Below are 21,456 nucleotides of genomic sequence, written 5' to 3' on the forward strand. Positions count from 1 at the left end.
AATATAATTATCAAAGCTCCTTTCACAAGCTGAGCAGACCAAAGATACCTTTAAAATGCAATATCTTACGGAGATGAAAAAATGTATAGAGGGAAATGTAAAATATATAGACTCGAAGGTCCAGCCACATGTAAACGAAACAGCTGCTTCCATAGAAGGGCAGTGATGTAGTTCAGAACCATATGTCTGTGGACAGCTCAGTTCTCTGTTAGTAACAATCCTAACTACAGACAGCCTAAAGTGCCTGCATACTTAGCCGTTTCTATTCAGCCCCCGTATTTCACATAAACAGGTAAACATCTAAATTGAGCACCAAATACATCCAAATAACAGCAGATTTCATAGAAAACTTAGCAACATTTTGCAGAGAAGTGCAAAAAAAAAAAACATTATATTGTATAAAGTCGTTCCGCACAGACCAGTATAGCATCAGTAAAAAAATAATTCTAATTTACACGTAACTAGCCTTAAAGGCCAAGTTCACCTTTAAAAAAAAAACCGAATAAATAAAATAAATGCACATGATGTTTTAGGTTAAGAACTGTGCATTTATAATCTTTTTTTATCAGGAGCCTGCAGAGCATTGCACCCACAATCAGCTTATTGCAAGTGCAAAAAGAGAAATAGAGCCTTGTTGGCCTTAAATGTTCTTTAAAAACAGAGTTATAATGACACTAGTTCTGATTATTATGTTATCAGTGGCAATAACCCTGCACAGGAACTTGCAGTAGTCAGTCAGTAGAGTCTTTCGTTACCTAGGAGATTGCAAACCACTTTCACAAACTCCGACTTCTGAAAAGCTTACAAGTCATGCAATATACTGGAACAAGTTCTAGTAGGCAACTAAAATGGCATTTCTTTCATTAAGGTTATAGGTGTATACGATTTGTCACCCACTCTATAACTCTTTACTATGCCGACACATTTAAAGAGACAATAAACCCTTACATAAACCAACTGAAATGACTAGCCTCAGGTGATACACAGAAATTAAATTACATCCTCTTACTTACATTGCACCATTTTATCTGCAGCATTCTCTCATACAAAGCCTTCTGAAGTACATCATTTAGATAGCATTTCTCAGCTTTCAAGAGACAGGGAGCAGGGATATGACGTCACACACTGCACCGCACAGAACTGAGTGTAATCAGAGACCCGAGTGGCGGCCCTCTCTAAAGAGTCTCATAGGGAAACATTCACATCTGAGCCTGTCAATCACTTTTTTTGTGCTGGAGGGTGCAGGGGAATCACCAGGAAAACTGTAGGAAGGGACTCATGCACATAACAGAGGAATGAGAGAGCAGACAGGATCCACACTAAGTGCTATAGATTGAAGCAAGTACATACGTTTTATTAATTTCAGTGTTAGTTCAAAAACATGCAAGAAAATGTATCTTTTTTAAATAATGCAAAAGATTACTACTCAAAGTTTCCATTGTTTCTGTTTTCGTTACCCGCTCCCACTTCTGGTCAGATGCACCGCGGCGATCTGAGCCTGAATTTAGGGCCCCCCCCTCGTCCCCCTGCAGTCTTCTGGGACACATCACAGATCCCAGGAGTACTACGGGACAGTTCACAAGGTGCAGCAACACTCATGCATGTGCAGTGGAAAATGTGATGTCTCGCGCCCAAAAAAAAATCTTTATATTATATTGTTCGTATGACGAACAATAAATGGTGAGCAGCTCCCCAAAAATTGAGACCTAAGTCAAAAATTATATTGGTAATAGTGCATAAAGGGGGCGCCAATTGTCAATAGTGATAATACATAATAAATAGGTGGGTGAGAAATGATATACAAATTATATAAGATGGTCCAGCTGAACCAACAATATGCAAAAATAGCAAATAGTGACACAAAACTACACAAAATGAATGCGAGTCCATAAATAAATAAATGAATAAATAAATAAATAAAGTCCATTCATAAGTGTCCATGTTGAAATAATAAAACTCAATAGTACAGTGCTGGAAATTCGATACAAGAGATGTCCACCTCCACCAAGATCAGAAATATCCCCAAAGGTGCACAAATGGATGGCTCCTTACCACAAGGTGTTGACCTATTTTGTTAAAAAGAGGTCAAATAAAGCATTTGGTCACTGAACCAGTATCCAGGATTCAACTGCGCGGCTCTACGTTCCCTTAGTCCAAACAATCTCACACTGAAGCAACGAATCACGTTCGCTAATTGGCGGCTTGGGAAAGGATCCCTGGACAGGTAAGTGTCCTTATATTAAAAGTCAGCAGCTACAGTATTTGAAGCTGCTGACTTTTAAGCCTGGAGCTCCTCTTTAAAGGAGAAGTTTGGGGTACATAAAAAAAAACACACCTATATTTTTTATGCTGCCATGCACAGGGAGTGGATCCAGACAATATAGTCAGGACTCTTCCAGAACCTGGAATGGCTCTGCAGTGTCAGCTTATACCAGGCAATAGCACCCCAAGGCCAACAAAGCTTTGACCATATTTCTCTTTTAAAGTGGTTGTAAAGGCAGAAGGTTTTTTATCTTAATGCATTCTATGATAAAAAGCCTTCTGTGTGCAGCAGTCTCCCTCAGCCCCCCTAATGCTAACCTGAGCTTATTTTGATCCAGCGTTGTTGCACAAGAGACTCGGCTGCCAGGGACTGTCCCTCCTCGTTGGCTGAGACAGCAGCGAAGCGCCATTGGCTGTTGCTGCTGTCAAAGTCAGTGACCCAATAAGGAAAAAAGATGGGATGGGGCCAGGCCACGGCTCCATGTCTGAATGGACAAAGGGAGCTGTTGCTGTGGGGGCACTCGGCAGGAGGGAGGTGCCAGGAGCACCGAAGAGGGACCCAAGAAAAGGATCTGGGCTGCTCTGTGCAAAACCACTGCATAGAGGAGGTAAGTATAACAAAAAAAAAAAAGAGACTTTAGTATCACTTTAAAGTGGATGTAAACCATCTCCTAAACCTAGTGAAGTGTACAGCCTCAGATGATACACAGGGATGAAACAAATCCTCCTACATACATTTTACATGTATATCTGCTTTCTTCAGCTTTAGTTTAGAAAGTGCATGTCCTGTTAGAATTTTCTCTTCCTAATTCACCTGTGAGTGTGGATTCTTGCCATACACTGAGAGCTGATTGGAGGAAAGGCACACACCCCCTCTCCGCAGAAAAGGGAAGAAACCATGCAGAGCTGTGCTGTAAATAGACCAGCTCTCTGCTAACCTATTTATAGCACCCACCGTGACACAAAATTCAGCCTGGTTTTATCACAGTTGACAGAGAACTTATCATGCTGATAATAGAAGGATGGCGCAGGAAAAAGCCACAGGACTTAGGACTTTGAAAAGAGATAAGAACACTGGAGATATATGTGCCCAGCTCAAATTTTATAATCAGGTTTATAACCACTTTAAGTGTATGTCTAAGTTAAAAAGAAAATAAGGGGTATACAGAACCTTGGGGATAAATATACAATAAATAAATTATTTATTCTTGCCATTAAAAATAATGTGCAACGGTCATGATCCCATAACACAAACCCTTTCTGTGATGCCGCGTACACACGATCATTTTTCGGCTTGTAAAAAACTACGTTTTTCAGCATCTGGAAAAAAGGTATTTTTTTCCAACTTCATCATTAAAACGGCGTTGCCCACACACGATCGTTTTAAAAAAATGCTCTAGCAAAGCGCGGTGACGTACAACACGTACGACGGCACTCTGAAGGGGAAATTTCATGCGGATGACGCCACCCTTGTTAGTAAAAGACGATTCGCGCTTTTCTGTCTGTTACAGCGTGATGAATGTGCTTACTCCATTACAAATGGTAGTTTTACCAGAACGAGCGCTCCCGTCTCATAACTTGCTTCTGAGCCTGCGGATTTTTCACGTCGTTTTAGCCCACACACAATCATTTTTTACAACCCCAAAAACGACATTGTTTAAAACGTCGTTAAAAAATGCAGCATGTTCGAATTTTTTTTTTGTCGTTTTTCAGAAGCCGAAAAATGATGTGAAGCCCACACACAATCATTTTAAATGATATTTAAAAAAAAATAATTAGTTTTTTACAAGCCGAAAAATGATCGTGTATACGCGGCATTAGGGTTTGTTTGATGGTGTGGACTTTGTCAGGATGTGGCCTAATTCAAATCCAGCTTTTTCTAACAGTTTTTCACAGGTGATCACAAACCACTTTGATTAGCAACCAAATCAGTAAGGGCTCTTTCACACGTCAGCTCAGTTTTTTAGATCAGTTTTTTTTTCATCAGTTGATCCGTTTTTCCATCCGTTTTCCGTCAGTTTATCCATCCGTTTTTCCATCCGTTTTTTTTTTGGGGGGGGGCTTTTTACATATTTTGATGAAAAACGGATGTTAGCGGATCGGATGGTAAACGGATCATCCGCTAACGTCCGTTTTTCGTCCGTTCCGTTTTTTTGACGGAAGAAAGGCTCTTTCACACGTCCGTTCCGTTCGTCCGTTTTTTGGACGTCCGTTAACGGACCACAATGCTTCCCTATGGGTTAACGTCCGTTAGCGGATGAGCATCCGCTAACGTCCGTTAGCATCCGTCTGCGTTAAGTTCCGTTTTTTTGGACGGAAGAAAACCCTATTTTTCTTTCGTCATAAAAACGTAACGGAAAACGGACGTTAGCGGATGATCCGTTTACCATCCGATCCGCTAACATCCGTTTTTCATCAAAATATGTAAAAAGCCCCCCAAAAAAAAAGGATGAAAAAACGGATGGAAAAACCGACGGAAAAACTGACGGAAAAACGGATCAACTGATGAAAAAAAAACTGATCTAAAAAACTGAGCTGACGTGTGAAAGAGCCCGAAAAATAGGGTTTTCTTCCGTCCAAAAAAACGGAACTTAACGCAGACGGATGCTAACGGACGTTAGCGGATGCTCATCCGCTAACGGACGTTAACCCATAGGTAAGCATTGCGGTCCGTTAACGGACGTCCAAAAAACGGACGAACGGAACAGACGTGTGAAAGAGCCTTTAAAATCAATTTATAGATTGATAAATACATTAGTAAAAACAGTGCAAAGACCTTGCTGTGATGAGACTTTGAATTTACTTAAAATGCAGTTTTTTGTAGCAGGAGCAGAAAAAACAAAAAAACAACTGTGACATTATGTTGAGTAAAAAGTGGGGTTGAGGGCTAAATTTGGGTAAACCTTTGAGGTGGCTGTAGGTTACAGTTTGCTGCATGATGCATGAACGGCAGTCCCTATTAGGTTGGGGGGATTCTGTTCTACATTTTCTTTTTAAACATAGGACTTTCTGCCTATACAGAAGTGGACATCTGTACATTTAAAAAAAGTAAAGGAGCATATAAAAAAGGAAAAGAGAAGTATTTAAATAGAACGAAAAAAAAAAAAAAAAACACTCAGCCTACACATTTTATATAGTATACGTATAATAAAAAGGTAAACACTTTCTTTAAATACCTCCAACACTTCATGCATTATTCTGACATCGGTTTCTAAACACTACGCTGTAGAAGCTCATCAGTTAGGTGATATGCTGGGTCTTGCAAGTGCCACTCGTTGTACAACAAAGTTATACTTGCTTCAGAAAGATATGACAGGCTCCATTCATCAGTCTGGTAATGAAGAGACCTGTCATTCATACACAAAGCCTGATTCAAGATTCTCTAAATTAGGCTCAGGTTAACTTTCACTCCACATTTCTATTTTTTTACACATTAGTAAATCAAGCCCGCAGAGCAGTTAAATAGGGCAAATAAAGGCTCAGGAATGTGTCCGTGTGCATCGCAGTGCTTAAAGGATTAGTCTACTCATTATAAAGAACTTACATAGTTTTGATGAGTCCCTGCTCCCACTTCCTCACCTCAGAGCAGAAGTTCTCCCCCTTCCCTTCCTCCCTGCATCTTTTTGGGACATGTCACAGGTCCCAGAAGACCATTTGCAAAGCGCAGCTCACGCATGTGCAGTGGGCATCCTAGAAAGAACATATCTGTTGATGCACACACTAAAAAAAATGAATCTTTATTAACATATTGATTAGGAAACACACAAGAGGTTTCACATATGAAAAACCCCAAACCCCCTCCATATACTAAAAAAATGACAGATGTCTTGAGAACACAACCCATGTGTTCCTCTATTGAAAAATTTGCATTTGGCTAATATTATACACTACACATGAGCTGGGCATGAATGACCAACAAAAAATGCAACAAAACAGCCTCCTACAGCAAATATGGATCATCAATGCCAGAAAACCGATTCTATTGGCTGTCATATTGATTTGACAAGACCAGAGCTTCAAATATATCATTTTCCAATCTTCTGAATATCCCACACAGAATAATCAGCACTCAACGGTACTACACGTGTTATCACTATCTGCAATAATTTGCACCTTGCAACCAGTTACATAGTATGGATAATATTTAAAGTGTACCTAAACCCACAACAGTAAAATCTGTATATGCAGTAAACGATTCTTGTTTTAGTCACTGTGGAATCTAAGGGGTTAATCCTCTGCCTTGTGTAAAAAGGATATTTGAGCCTGTCTTTTTTGATCCTCCCCTTCTTCCACAGCCCCTAAACCATCTGCTGATAGAACAGAGCCTTGGAGGCAGTCTGCACAATGCTCCGTTTGGTGTGTATTGCTAGAGAGTTTATTTTTTGTTTTGTTTTTTTGGGAGGGTGTATGTTATCAGCACAGGGCCAATTAGCACTATCCAGACAGAGGGTCAGTGATCCTGATCAACCTCATAGGACAAATGGGTGATAAGCTTGCCCCATTGGGGCACTCGTACAGGCGCGCTCCCGAGTCCTGCAGATGCATCCATCGACAGCAGGACTTGGCTCCGCACCCAGACTCCCGTGTCACTGGCTCCTCCTGCTGCTATCAATCTATCCAATAAGGACCCAAGACAGCAGCTGGAGCTGAAAAAGGGGCGGGGGGGGGGGGGGGCTGCAGTACAAAAGTTGAATCACTTTAATGCATTCTATGCATTAAGGTGAACAACCGTGAGGGTTTACAACCCTTTTAATGTCATTAGGGGCACATGAACACCAGAGCAAAGGGAGGAAAAAGCGGCTGGGCCTGGACTTTCACTGCAGTGGAGCCTGCAGGACCAGAGGATCGTGTTTGTAAAAGTGCTTCCCCTGGTCCCCTAGATGAAAACAAGCATTAAACACAGGGACAGCCCCACTGCAAAGGTGTTTTTTTTTTGTTTTTTTCTTTCCCTGGAGATCAGCTTTAATATTTTGACTACTGCAAGCAACCAGAATTCAGTGTACTGAAGATGTCAGATAAACGAAAGACAAATTCTGATTCTTCATCGGTTTTATTTCTGAAACATGCCCTCATCTATTAATGTGAGCACAGTAATGTTAGATAATGAGAAAAGGTCTAAGCAAAAATCATCAAATAGTGCAGACATTTCTTGTAATTATGTGATTTCTAATACTATAATATGATGCCTAAGCCAGGGGAGCAATTTGGAAAGTTAAGATGTCGACTGTCACATTAAGTAAATGTGCTTTAATGCTGCAGTATTAAAAAAAAGAAACAAAACAAAAAAAACACAAATGAAACGGAGATCTAAATACTACAAATGTTAAATAAAATCTATTTTTTTTTCTCCCAAATAGCCATAACTGGAAATTACAACATCAGATTAGAGCATTGGAGAGAATAATTTATGGGGCTGAGCTTTTCAATAGAAGCTGTAGACATAAAACTGCAGTCAGACATTAGATAATTATCCAACCACAGAAAGATCACTTCCCTTTGACACTCATACACATGTAGATTTGCATCTTACAAGCATGCCATGCTCAAGTGGTCTATGATGACCTACATCTATCAGATGCACTTTTATTATATGTTCTTTAGACTTCTCCCATTAAGGGATCACTGCTTGCATAATGTTATTTTCAAATCACTTTCCAAAACTGCCACCTGCCAGGATATAATAAAGCAGTCTAAAAGAAAATCTAGGATAAAATGACACACCAAAGGGCCAGCCTGTTATTGTTCTCTGCAGCCTTAATCCTGTCCTTTTCTACCCCACCACTGCAGAATGTGTACACTATAGGACCAGCGAGGTGGCTCTAATATGTATCAGTAGTCTAAGTGATCCAGAATGGAAACAACAGGGATGCTACTTCTTTAGACCTGACCTATCCCGGATGTGAAAAAAATAAATAAAGACAAGAAGGATCAGTAAAGCCGTACACACGACCGAGTTTCTCGGCAAAAAACAGCAAGAAACTTGCTGGGAGATATTTTTTTTGCCGAGGAAACCGGTCGTGTGTACATTTTTCGTTGAGGAAACTATCGACGAGCCAAAAAGAGACCAAGTTCTCTATTTCCTCGACGGGAATGGAGAAACTTGCCTTGTCGAGTTCCTCGACAGCCTAACAAGGAACTCGACGAGGAAAACGATGTGTTTCGCCCGTCGAGTTCTTCGGTCGTGTGTACGAGGCTTCAGGCTACATTCACACCGGCGAAAAAGGTCTGTCCCAATTGTAGTAGCAGGAATCTTCTGATTCCGAATGTGGTTCTCATGGGCTAGGTGCAGCCACTGGCCCGATTCACTATGATGACAGTTCACCAGCAGTCGCATCTATTGGCAGATCTCTGCACAGCCAGCGATTACCTGCAGTGATCACTGCTGGACGCAGGCAATTGCTGACTGTGCCGAGAGCCATGACCAGATGTGGCCACCAGAGACCAGGGTTCAATGCAGCAAACACCGAAGGTAATTTCTGGCTGTGCAAAAAGCCATGAATAGCTGTAGCCACCAGCAACCTGCCATGATAGTAAACAGGGCCAGCGTCCCCACCTATCCACTGAGATCTGTATCAGGAACCGCCGCTACAATTCAAACCGGCCTTAATCGCCGGTGTACATGTAACCTTACACTATTCCTTGCCCAATTTCAGCAGTCAACCGCAATTTGTAGCTAGCAATATAATCGCAGGCGATTTGTTGCTATGAAGTGATTTTTCACAGCTACAGGTCAGACTTGTGCTACATCATTACACTGTTACAAGTCACTCTCCTGGAGAGCCTATTAACACTTGTGTGACACAGCAACCTGGGGTAAATTTCATTGGTTACTGTAATGCATCTGCTCTATGTGTGGTGCCCTTCATTGTGAATGGTGCTCTATGTACTCTACAGTAGAGCACAATTCAGAAACTCAACACAGCACACCTCAAAGCATACATTGAGTATTGTTGTGCGCTGCATCGTTAAAGTGGCTGTATACCCTTACATATACCCAGTGAAGACACAGAGATTAAACAAATCCTCCTACTTCTCTACAGCCATTCAAAGTATAACATTTCAAGCTTGTCTGAGAGCTCAAAAAAAAGGGGGTGGAGAGCTGAAGTTACACTCTGCAGAGCTCAGTGAGGAGAGCTCTGAGAGCGGATTGGAGGGAAGGTCACACACCCCTCCACACAGCACTCAGCCGCAAGGCTTCACTTCCTGATTCCCTCAATGAGGATGGCAGCGGAAACATCCGAGGACCAAGCGATTGCTCAGCCTCATCTGCTGACATTGCGGGCACGCTGGACAGGTAAGTGTCCATTTTTTTAAAAGTCAGCAGCTGTATTTGTAGCTGCTGGCTTTAAAAAAAAAAATAAAAAAAATCGGGTGGACCTCCGCTTTAACCACCTCTAGACCAGGTCTTTTTCTGACATTTGTTGCTTACAAGTTAAAAATCAGTATTATTTGCTAGAAGAACATTATATATATTTTTTTTTTAGCAGAGACCCTACAGAATAAAAATGGCGGTGGTTGCAATATTTTATGTCACACTGTATTTGCATAGCAGTCTTTCAAATGTAATTTTCTGGGAACAAATGAACTTGAATGAATGATTTCAATGAAAACACTAAACAGTAAAGTTAGCCCAATTTTTTTGTATAATGTGAAAGATGATGTTACGCGGAGAATCGTGAGAGAATCTTGATCTTTAGCCTAAGTAAAAAAAAAAATTGTGATTCTCATTTTATCCAGAATCATGCAACTCTAGTGTGTGTTAATGCTCTGCAACTGATTAAGTGTGAATGGGCACTCAGCAGTTTTTAGCTCAGCCCACGTTCACACTGGGCTGTGGGAATGAAGCACGAACTCGCACAATTTCACTCCCGCTTGTCTTTCCTGATTTTAGCCGTGATTACAGAGATATCTGTGCAGGTTTCTGCACAGACGTCAATGTAAATCGCGGCCCAAAATCGCTGCAGCGCAGTGTCGCACCGATTAGGACGGCGCCATTGCCGGCAAATGTCGCTGACTTGACGTGTCAAATCGCACCAGTGTGAGCCAGGGCTTAGTCGTAGAGGTGACTGTTGCAGGCGATTATGTCGCTGCCATAAAACACTGTTCAAACTCAATTGATGAAGTTGCAAATCACTGTAAAATTAGCAAATTGGCAATTCCATAGAAAACATTGTGGGGAAACCACCAGTGAAATGTGGCCTTAAACTTTGGTGCGCTGTATGAGGGGACTGGGATACAATGGGTTGCAGTGAGTAAAAGCCTGGAAATTTGAATCCTGCACCTTTTTCCTACTATCAAAATGTAACAAGGTGATTGAATAAGGCTGGATTCACATCTATGCATTTTTGTGCATTTTGCAGATTTGTACTGCAGTCCATTTAACATGGTTTCCTATAGAACACGTTCTGTAGTGCAAATCTGCAAAATGCAAAAAGCACTAAAAATGTATAGGTGTGAATCCGGTCTAAGGAATCATGTCAATGGATGGTGTTTTTGTGAATCACAGGTCGGGAAGATCCCATTGACTTTCACAGAGCAGTACACATGGCAGTTCAGAAGCTGTATGTAACTTGTTTCGAGTGTGCTGTGCTTCTATAGAGGGAGCATGTCCTTGTGTTTTAAATGCATGCAAGCAGCCTTTTCATGTCAAAAGCTGCATATGTTTAGATAGAAAATGTGGTGTTTGAATAGAACTCCTGTTAATATGAACCCTAAATCTACAGTTCAACAAAAATACCCTAGTGCATACCTATGGAAACGTGTACTTCCACACATTTAGTAACATTTAGTAACAGAATCTACAATTCTTTGTTGAAAAGCCTTCCCAGGATTCTTCTTCAGGAAAAATATTAGAAGAAATGTCCAGTTTTTCTGCCTTTGGTGCACACATAAGTCCCAGCTAAAAGCAGGCTTTATGTATTGGGGGGTAGGGGTCTGCCTTGCAAACAAAAACTGTTGGCTACATTGAGAATTTCATCCCATGGCCAAACAGCATAAAGAAATCAATATCACTGAGCTGTGACCATTTTCAGCAACTGACAAAGGCCAGGCCTAAATAAGAATACTGACATCATAAGATGGTCCCCGGTGATTCCCATAATTAACAAACAATTGCATCATCAACCTTACTGCCTGTAATGGGAATTCATAATTTCCCCATGAAACCTCAAGCAAGTGGCTACAGGCTGCTTACATCTGTGACTGCTGAATAAAGGAGTAGACAAAAACATGGAAGCAACTAAGCAAATGAAAGGCAACAATAATATTTAAAAATAACTCGATTTTCTATTTAAAGCTGAACGCCAGTTAAACCACAAAACACATTGCTGAAAGACATACAGTCATGGCCAAAAATATTGGCACCCCTGCATTTCTGCCAGATAATTTACCACTTTACCCAGTAAAAATGTTGCAATTACAAATGTTTAGGCATTCTCATGGGTTTTTTTTTGCTTGTATTGGTACGACACAAAAAAGTGGAGAAACAAAAAGCCAAATCTGACACATTCTATGCAAAACTCCAAAAATCTACAGGATAAAATGATTGGCACCTTCTCAAAACTGTAAGAAATGATTGCACTCCAAGTTTGTGATGTTCCTGTAATTTGAAATTAAACTCACCTGTATAAATGAACAGATGCTGACAATATAGAATATACACCGGCAACCAGTTCAAATGGTGGAGAGATCTGAAAACAGCAATTGGGAAAAGGAACCCTTCCAATCCGAGAGACCTGGAGCAGTTGGCGAAAGAAGTATACAGGTGTAGGAAATTTCGAGGGGTGTGTCACCAAATATTAAAATTAAGGGGAGCCAATAACTTTGTCCAGTCCATTTTTGGAGTTTTGCATAGAATGTGTCAGATTTGGCTTTTTGTTTCTCCACTTTTTTGTGTCATACCAATACAAACAAAAGAAATAAACATGAGAATGCCTAAACATTTGTAATTGCAACACTTTCTGGGCAAATTGGTGCATTGTCTAACAGAAAGGAAGGGTGCCAACATTTTTGCCCATGATTGTATATGAGGTCTGTTTTACTTGCTAAAGTGTTTTAAATTCTGTTTAAACACTCTACTGATCCAGATAATCCTACCACACAACAAAGCAGGGCAAGCATTGCAGCTTGTGCACCAGCCCTAACCTGCTTATTGATTGCTGATGAAGAGCAGCAGCACACTGATGAGGTCACCCCTCTTTCCTCTCAAGTAAGCATGGTCAGGAAGCTAGACTGACAGTGCTCTTTGACCACTTTAATACTGGGCACTTTCACCCCCTTCCTGCCCAATTTTCAGCTTTTAGCATTGGCGTACTTTGAATGACAATTGCGCGGTCATGAGATTTTTGAGATTTCTTTTGGTAGTATTTAAATCACCACTGGGTTTTTATTTTTTTGCTAAAGAAACGAAAAAAGACTGAACATTTAGAAAAAATGTTTCTTACTGTAGTTTGTTATAAAATTTTACAAACATGTAATTTTTTTTTCTTCACGGATGTGCAGTAAGGGTTCACTGATGGGCACTGATGATTAGTACCCCCAATTATCAGTGTAGACAATGTACTCACTGGGGCTATTTACAAAAGGAAAATCCACTTTGCCTCACAAGTGCAAACTACAAGTGCACTTGGAAGTGCAGTCGCTGTAAATCTGAGGGGTTGATCTAAAATGAGGGGAAGCTCTGCTGATTTTATTATCCAATCATATGCAAGCTAAAATGCCGTTTTTTATTTTCCTTGCACTTCGAGTGCAATTTCAAGTCCACTTTGCCTTTGGTAAATAACCCCCACTGTGTCAGACTTGAAGGTTATCTGCTCTCCTTTCCCCACACAGACAGCATGTGAGGACAGAAATGCTGAAAACCGGCAAATCTGTTTCTATTTTTTTTACTAGTAAATGGCAGTGATCAGTGAATTTTTGTGGGACTGCGACATTGCGGCGGACAAAAGTGACACTTTTTGGGGACCAGTGACACCAATACAGTGATCAGTGCTAAAAATAATGCACTGTCGCTGTATAAATGACACTGACAGGGAAGGGGTTAACATCAGGGGCAATAAAATGGTTAAGTGTGTCCCTAGGGGTGCATTCTAACTGTGGGAATCTGCTTTGACTAAAAGAAAACAGAAACACAAGATCTCCATTTTCCCCTCTGGCGGAATAGCGGTCTGCCTTGTTTATATAGGCAGAGCGCCGTTCTGCCTCACCTGAGAGCGATCAACGGGTCCCAGCAGACATCGCGTCCGCCGGACCCGCTGATTGGCTCCTGCTGTTTCCAAACACAGCGGAAGCGGGTCGCCCGCACGCCCCAGACCCCCTGCACAAAATCACATACAGGTACGTGATTTCGCGTAGGAGGACCACCCTGCTGCATTATATCTGCGTGGGGCGGTCCTTTAGTGGTTAAAGAAAACACATCTTGCCACTGCTTACAGTACCGACGTAAAAGTGTCTCCTCACTTGTTGTTAGCGGCCCATGCTTACCATTTAAATTTGTATCATCGTTCTCTGCACAACCAATATCTTGTGGCATTCCATAATAGCAAGTCCTAATTCTCATTTTCTAGTCGTAGATTTGAGCAGAAATAAAAATCGTTTTTTCCTGCCACTACTAATGAAAAAAAAAAAAATAATAAAAATGCTATAAAATTATCCCCTATTTTGTAGACGCTATAACTTTTGCGCAAACCAATCAATAAACGCTTATTGCGATTTTTTTTAACAAAAATATGTAGAATACGTATCAGCCTAAACTGAGGGGAAAAAAATTATATATTTTTTAAGGATATTTATTATAGCAAAAAGTAAAAAATATTGAATCTTTTTTTCAAAATTGTCACTTTATTTTTGTTTATAGCGCACAAAATAAAAACCGCAGAGGTGATCAAATACCACCAAAAGAAAGCTCTATTTGTGGGAAAAAAAGGACGTCAATTTTGTTTGGGAGCCACGTCGCACGAACACGCAATTGTCAGTTAAAGCGACGCAGTGCCGAATTGCAAAAAGGGGCCTGGTCCTTTCGCAACAAAATGGTCCGGGGCTTAAGTGGTTAATAGATACACAACGGTATGTATGGGCATTTTATTTATTTCTGCTGGGAATCACTTTATTAACTTTGCAAATGAAAGCCTAAAACCAGCTTTTACTTTTACATCGTATATGTAGTTCTTTCAAAGAGTAAAAATTTCTGTTAGGTCTTTAGTTTTATTTATATCCCTTTTATTATCACCTGTAATAGACATGCATAAAATGAGGGGCACAGACAGCAATGTTAAGATTGTAAGAAGTTCTCACCCTTGATTTGTTTTTTTTAGCGCCCCACCCCCCTGATGAAAAATTGTCACCACTTCCTGCCCAAAATGAAATATATACTATATATTAACACACAACTATAAATTATCATACACTAATGTACCACTGTATTCATCCCCCTAGAAGAGACAAATATCTGGGGAACCTCTTTATTATAAAGGGGGTTATCAGAGCCCCTAAATACCCCCACATCTTTTTTGGAGCATCAGATGTAGGGAAGGGGCCCCGGTCCCTCAATAATGGGAAGGGGTGCAAAGCTTGAGGTCTGGTCATGATTATATTTGGTCAATTATAATATTCAAGATCTCCAGAATTGGTAACACTACCGCAGCACCTGGTAAGAGCCAAAACAGTTCAGTGGGTCTGACAACTGTAAACAGGCAATGTTCACCTTGTTGGGGTCACCCAATTAGAAGTTTAGAAAACCCATTACCCATTGTGTAAGCCAAGAATGGCCTTGTATCTCTCTCAGAGGGAAAACGGAGTATGCCGTTCCCATGATGTAAGGGCAGCTTTCTCAGCTGTTCTGCTACAGGAGATTTATTGTGGAGGTAAGTAGAGACAGATAGTAAAAGGTATCAGAGTGTTGGGTGTCCTCCCACTGTAAAGAGCGTTATCTCATTTTACTTTCAGAAAGCAATAGCCTGCTCTTTAATTTAAGTTCTGTAAATCACAGCGCAGCAATAGTGTGACATCGGATTAGTACCTTACAACAGCCAACATCTCTACACAAACATGTCAGCACAATAACTGTCACTGTCTATTTCCTGTGGACTAGGTGTGCTTCTAAGGTGTTATTCTGTCTCATTTTATCTAACCCTTGTACTTAAAGGCGACCTACAACTATATAGGCTGCCATTACTGAACTCCACCTGGGTGTCTCAGACCTCAATTCTAACATAAAAAAACCTGACCTGGATCAAATGTGCAGCCGGTGAGGACAGAATGCACATAGGTCCCATCCATTGCAGTGCGTTAAAGGGGCATGCATTAACATGCGTTGTGTAAGGGTAGTCCATTCCCTTGGACAGTTTGTCCAATGCACCTGAACTATCCGAGAATTTCACATGCGGCAAATCTGGCAGCCTGTTAGCCTGTTGAACTGCACTGTAAAGCAAGTGTGCTGAAAAGGTATGTTGGGGTATCATTCAGAATGAATAGCACCGCATCACACTGACAGACAGGGCCCTTAGTCAGAACTCTCAATATGCCTACCATGCCCCAGGCAGTGACTGAAAAAGTCGTGAAACCAGTGTATAAGCATGGTAGCCATGCATTTATGAATCAGGTCAATAATAGTAATATATTGACATAAAAGTCCAGCCTAAGCTCGTTTGGCTGGGCTTTTGCAGCCGATTTTTTTTTTCCTTAACCTCATAAACTCAGCCACTCCCACTCCACTCCACTCCTCCCTCCCTGCTCCTGTCACTCTACCACACACTTGATGTCCTCAGTACAGATGCCACTGGTAGGTTTCACACTGAGCCAATATAGTGTAACTGTGTGTAAAACTGACATATGTAACTGAATGCAGATGTCGGGGGTGGGTGGGACCCAGCAGCTATCAAACACCAGTCAACGATTGGACTGCTTAGAAAGGGGGCAGGGCACGTAGCGGCCCGCCCAGATCTCATCCCATAGGCTGGTGTTTGATAGCTGCTGGGTCCCGCCCACCCCCAACATCAACGCTCAATTTTGACAGCTCCTCTCTTTCTGTATTCAGTTACATGTGTCAGTTTCACACAACCAGTGGCTCTGGCAAGCGTTGCACTGCTCTGCAAAGAGAATGTAGAGAAGGGAGGAGGAACACTTGTGGGCACGGTACGATCAGTGTTAAACATCAGCCTAATTTGGATAATAATCGACGGATGACGATTTCTCAAAAATGGCCAAATAATCGGCCGATATATTGGCCGGCCTCTAGTCACAGGAGTGCAGTTTGTTTTGCTCTCCTGTGACCCATTTTCATTTCACTGAAGTCTGCTCTCTGCTGATGTCAATAAATCAGTCCAGGCAACGCATCATCACGACAATGGAAGTTGGGATCAAACAGGTGACTGGACTGGCACTCATCTGAGTGAGCCCCTGAGATGGCTGCTCCCCATCCCTCCACAGCTAAGCACTCCAGTGAGCATGGAGGAGCAGAGGAGAGAGCTGCTGACAACAGCTCTCCCCTCTGCTGACAGCAGCTCTCTGCAGGGGAGCTGTGAGAACCGAGCCATGGGCGTTGTTCGATCGCTTGGTTCTCAGTGTAGAGGCACCAGGGAACAGATGCAGCAGCGGACTGATGCTGCATCCACCTAGTTAAGTATGATTATGGGGAAAAAACTGATTCCCATACTTCTCTTTTAAGAAAGATAAATAATCTGTAAAACCAAAACAAGCAAATCATCAAATTGTATCGAATATGGGTAAGATTCTTCCCCCCCCCCCCCCATTTGTCTGAAAATGTGTCTAGAGGGGGGCAGAGAAAGGGGGGCAGGGAGCCAGAGCATTTTGTGTATAAGGCAGTAGAGTGATTCCAAAGAAAAGGGGGAGAACACCGGAGCATTGTATGTATAAGGCATGTAAAATTCACGTTGATGGTCCATGGAATTCAAAATTATGAGTTTAGTGTTCCGTGAGGTCCGAAAGGTTGGCGATCACTGGTCTAGACTGCCGAGAAGTAATGAATCACGATTACCTGAATTTAAATGGTGTTCCACAAAAAAGATGTGTCCAAATGAAAAACTCCTGACCCAAAGGTTCTCCTTGTTCGATTATCAATATGTACAATTATTGTCTCATATACTCTTGTGGAGTCTATACTGGGGCCTATTCAGAGAGGCGTCTATTTATAGAAGAATGTACAGGGAATATTGGGGTCTATTTATAGAAGAATGTACAGGTGAATATTGGGGTCTATTTATAGAAGTTCAGTGGGTCTGACAACTGGGGCGACTCGCGAGTTGCGTCCAATTTAATGCAATAGAACCGTTCCAATAGGAGCGACACAAGTCGCTCCGACTTAGAAACAGGGAATATTGGGGTCTATTTATAGAAGAATGTACAGGTGAATATTGGGGTCTATTTATAGAAGAATGTACAGGGAATATTGGGGTCTATTTATAGAGGAATGTACAGGGAATATTGGGATCTATTTATAGAGGAATGTACAGGGAATATTGGGATCTATTTATAGAGGAATGTACAGGGAATATTGGGGTCTATTTATAGAAGAAGGTACAGGGAATATTGGGGTCTATTTATAGAAGAATGTACAGGGAATATTGGGGTCTATTTATAGAAGAAGGTACAGGGAATATTGGGGTCTATTTATAGAAGAATGTACAGGTAATATTGGGCCCATTTATGGAGGAATGTACAGGTGAATATTGGGGCCCATTTAAGAAGGAATGTACAGGTGAATACCGGGGCTCAATTGTGATTGAATGTACAGGTGAATATTGGGCCCATTTATGGAGAAATGTACAACGTACAGACACATATTGGGGCTCATTTATAAAAAAAAAGGACTGTACAGGGGAATATTGGGGCCCATTTATGGAGAAATGTAAAGGGGAATATTGCGAACCATTTATAGAGGAATGTACAGGTGAATATTGGGAGGAGAATGCAAGACGGAATATTAGGGCCAATTTATAGAGGAATGTATAGGTGCATATTAGGGACCATTTATGGAGGAATGTACAGGGAAATAGTGGGGCCCCATTTATGGAGGGATATATAGGGGAATATTGGGTCCATTTATAAAAGAATGTAGGGGTGAATACATGGGCCCATTTATGGAGAAATGTACAGGGCAATATTGAGGACCATTATGGAGGAACGACCTGGTGTTGGCCACAGCAACCAATCATATGCCAGCAGCTGTCACCTTTCTAGCATACATTATGCAGACAGTCAGTCAGTGAAAGAATTCTTAGTCCAGAAAATAACAAAACAACCAGCAATGGACTCAATACCCAAAAATAAAACACCAGTCTAAGACTTCATGTACATATCCATCAAAACACATGCATCCAGAGTAATTTGGCGCTAATGTTTTGCAATGACTGAACTCACGCCTAAAAATGTAGTAGTGTCCAGCTGCATTCACATACAGGTATATATAGGACATTTCTGCGTCCAGGAAGAATTTAGCTGTTTGTCTGCAGCTAAACATTTGTAAAATACAAGTACATTTAAGCCTAGGTTCACACTGACAGCAGGTTATTACGATTTCAGACCCACATGTCAGTCCGACTTCGGGAGCGATTTCAAAGACACCTGCACAGGTTCTTGGTATAGGAACTACTTTTGGGAATCGGTGCGGCTCTGCACCGATTTGGATAGGGCCATTGCTGGCAATAGCTGCCGATTTGGCATGCAATTTGACATGTCAAAATCACATGCCAAATCGCATTAATGTGAACTCAGGCTAAATGAAGGAAAAAAGATCTGGGAAGTATGTTTTGTTTTACTTCATAGATCAACTTCTTAAAAGCAGGAGCTCATGTGAATGAATCTTCCGGCACTGACTATCAGTATACCCAAACAGTGGCTGCATTCAATTGGATGCAGATGCTGTTTGTTTGACAACTTTAAATGTAGCCTGACAAGGAGCAAATATCAGCAGCAATACACCGAAATCCAATGCAAGTATGGCCAGCCTAAGGCTACATTCACACTAGCCTCCCACCTTTGGTTAACTTAAACGCAGGAGAAATTATCTGGGAAGCATGAACAAACTTCATGCTTCCCAGATCAAGTTCTGTGTTTAAGTATACTTGCATTTACATGCACTAAAGCCAGCCATAGATTATACAATTTTCTTATTCAATTTCCTTTAGATTTACCTTCAACCATGTAGTGTAAGGGCCTGTCTGATTTCATACAGATTAAAAGTGTTTAGGTTTAACCGCACATTATATGGTTTTGGTAAATCTAAAAGAAAATTGTATAATGTATGGTCAGCCCTAAATGCATTCAGTATCTAATCTGTCCCTGCCTGCACAGAATTCAATTTTCTTTCATTTATATCCTTTTTTATAAACACACTGTGTGAATTATAGCATTACAAGTATTTTTATGAGTTCCTATAAATGCACGGATGTCATTAACAGTGTGAATGAGGCCTACGGATACGTCTTTCCAAAAAGAGTGACAGTTATTTTTAGCCAAGTCCAGTAAGATTTAAAAAGTACAGCCACATGTCTATGGGTGGCCATACCTACTTAGATTTTATTATCCAACTGATGTGTGATTCAATTAAAACAAATCGAATAGCCATAACTTCCCTTCCATTCGAGTTAGACTCTGTTTCCATCAGCCAAGAGGGGGAAAACTATTGGTCGTTTAGCATTAATCAGCAGCACAAATATGCTTTGGTCATAAATGTAATTGTATATGATGGATTGTTTAGATTATGAATTTGCATAGTGCAAATAGAGATACAATGGATAACTTAGAGCCGGTTTACACTGGAGCGACTCGCGAGTTGCGTCCCATTTAATGCAATAGAACCGTTCTAATAGGAGCGACGCAAGTCGCTCCGACTTAGAAAAAGGTTCTTGTACGACTTCGGGGGCGGCTCGGGGCGACTTGCATTGACTTCTATACAGAGGTCATTTGGCAGGTCGCCTCTGAAGTCGTCTTCAGGACGCCTTGCGGAGTCGCCCCCGAAGTCGTGCCGCCCAAGTGTGAACCGGCTCTTATTATTGTATTATTCAACTATGTGTGGCATATCAAATCAATCAAGTTGGCGACTATCAATCATGGAAGATCGGATCGATCATTTATTGAGGCGTGCATGGCCACCTTATAACATAACTTTTCTTATCCTGTGTAGAAAGTTCATTTGGTATATTGACTCTACAGGGCTGATTTACTAAAGGCAAATCCACTCTGCACTACAAGTGCACTTGGAAGTGCAGTCGCTGTAGATCTGAGGGGGAAGATCTGAAATGAGGGGAAGCTCTGCTGATTTTATCATCCAATCATGTGCAAGCTAAAATTCAGTTTTTTATTTTCCTTGCATGTCCCCCTCAGATCTACAGTGACTGCACTTGCAGTGCACTTATAGTGCAAAGTGGATTTGCCTTTAGTAAATAACCCCCCATGTATCACGTGAGTTAAATCGCCACACTATTTCTTCATTATTGCTACGTTTTTAGAGTGGATCATTCCACTTTAAAAAAGGAACAGCTGCACTCATAGTATTTATCGACAATTCTTTGGTGCCACTACTCGTCACTTTATATACATTCACATTAGAAAGTTCATAACACTTATCTAGATATGTAGTATTCTGCATTTCACTAACCAAGCAAAGAATAACCAAAACTAAAAAGTGAAACACTTTTGCCAACTTTATATTTACCGGCCTATACAATGACATTAATATTGATTAATATTGATATTTTATCAACCAGAAACAAAAAAAGAACACACACACAAGCAGCACAGATATTTCTTTGAAAATAAATGTATCTCTATGTTAGACATATACTCTAAGATTTATTATTGGTAGACAGCATAATATACAGACAATCGATACAACTCATCAAACCGATGCAACAAGACAAATTAAGAAATGACCAATAGAAGACCTTGCGCGGCAAAAGATAAAACCAGCCAGACGTTTCAAGTTCACATAGTTCATGCATTCTTAATGATCGCCCTGTCTTCCATTTCAGCCTTGGGTAAAGAAAAGCCCATCTACACCGGCGTACCAACCAGAGGGCCAGAAGTAAAACCCAACGTGCGTATGGCGAGTGCGGTGGGTCGCTGCTTGCCAAGTGGCCCAGACCCCCAAAAAGCCCTCAGAGGGATGCTGAACTCCCCGGCTGCATCTTGTTGCATCCAACCCTTCATCAGTCACATGGTGCTGACAAAGCCCCCATC

The sequence above is a fragment of the Rana temporaria genome, chromosome 1 (genome assembly GCF_905171775.1).
Source record: "Rana temporaria chromosome 1, aRanTem1.1, whole genome shotgun sequence".
Classification (NCBI taxonomy): domain Eukaryota; kingdom Metazoa; phylum Chordata; class Amphibia; order Anura; family Ranidae; genus Rana; species Rana temporaria.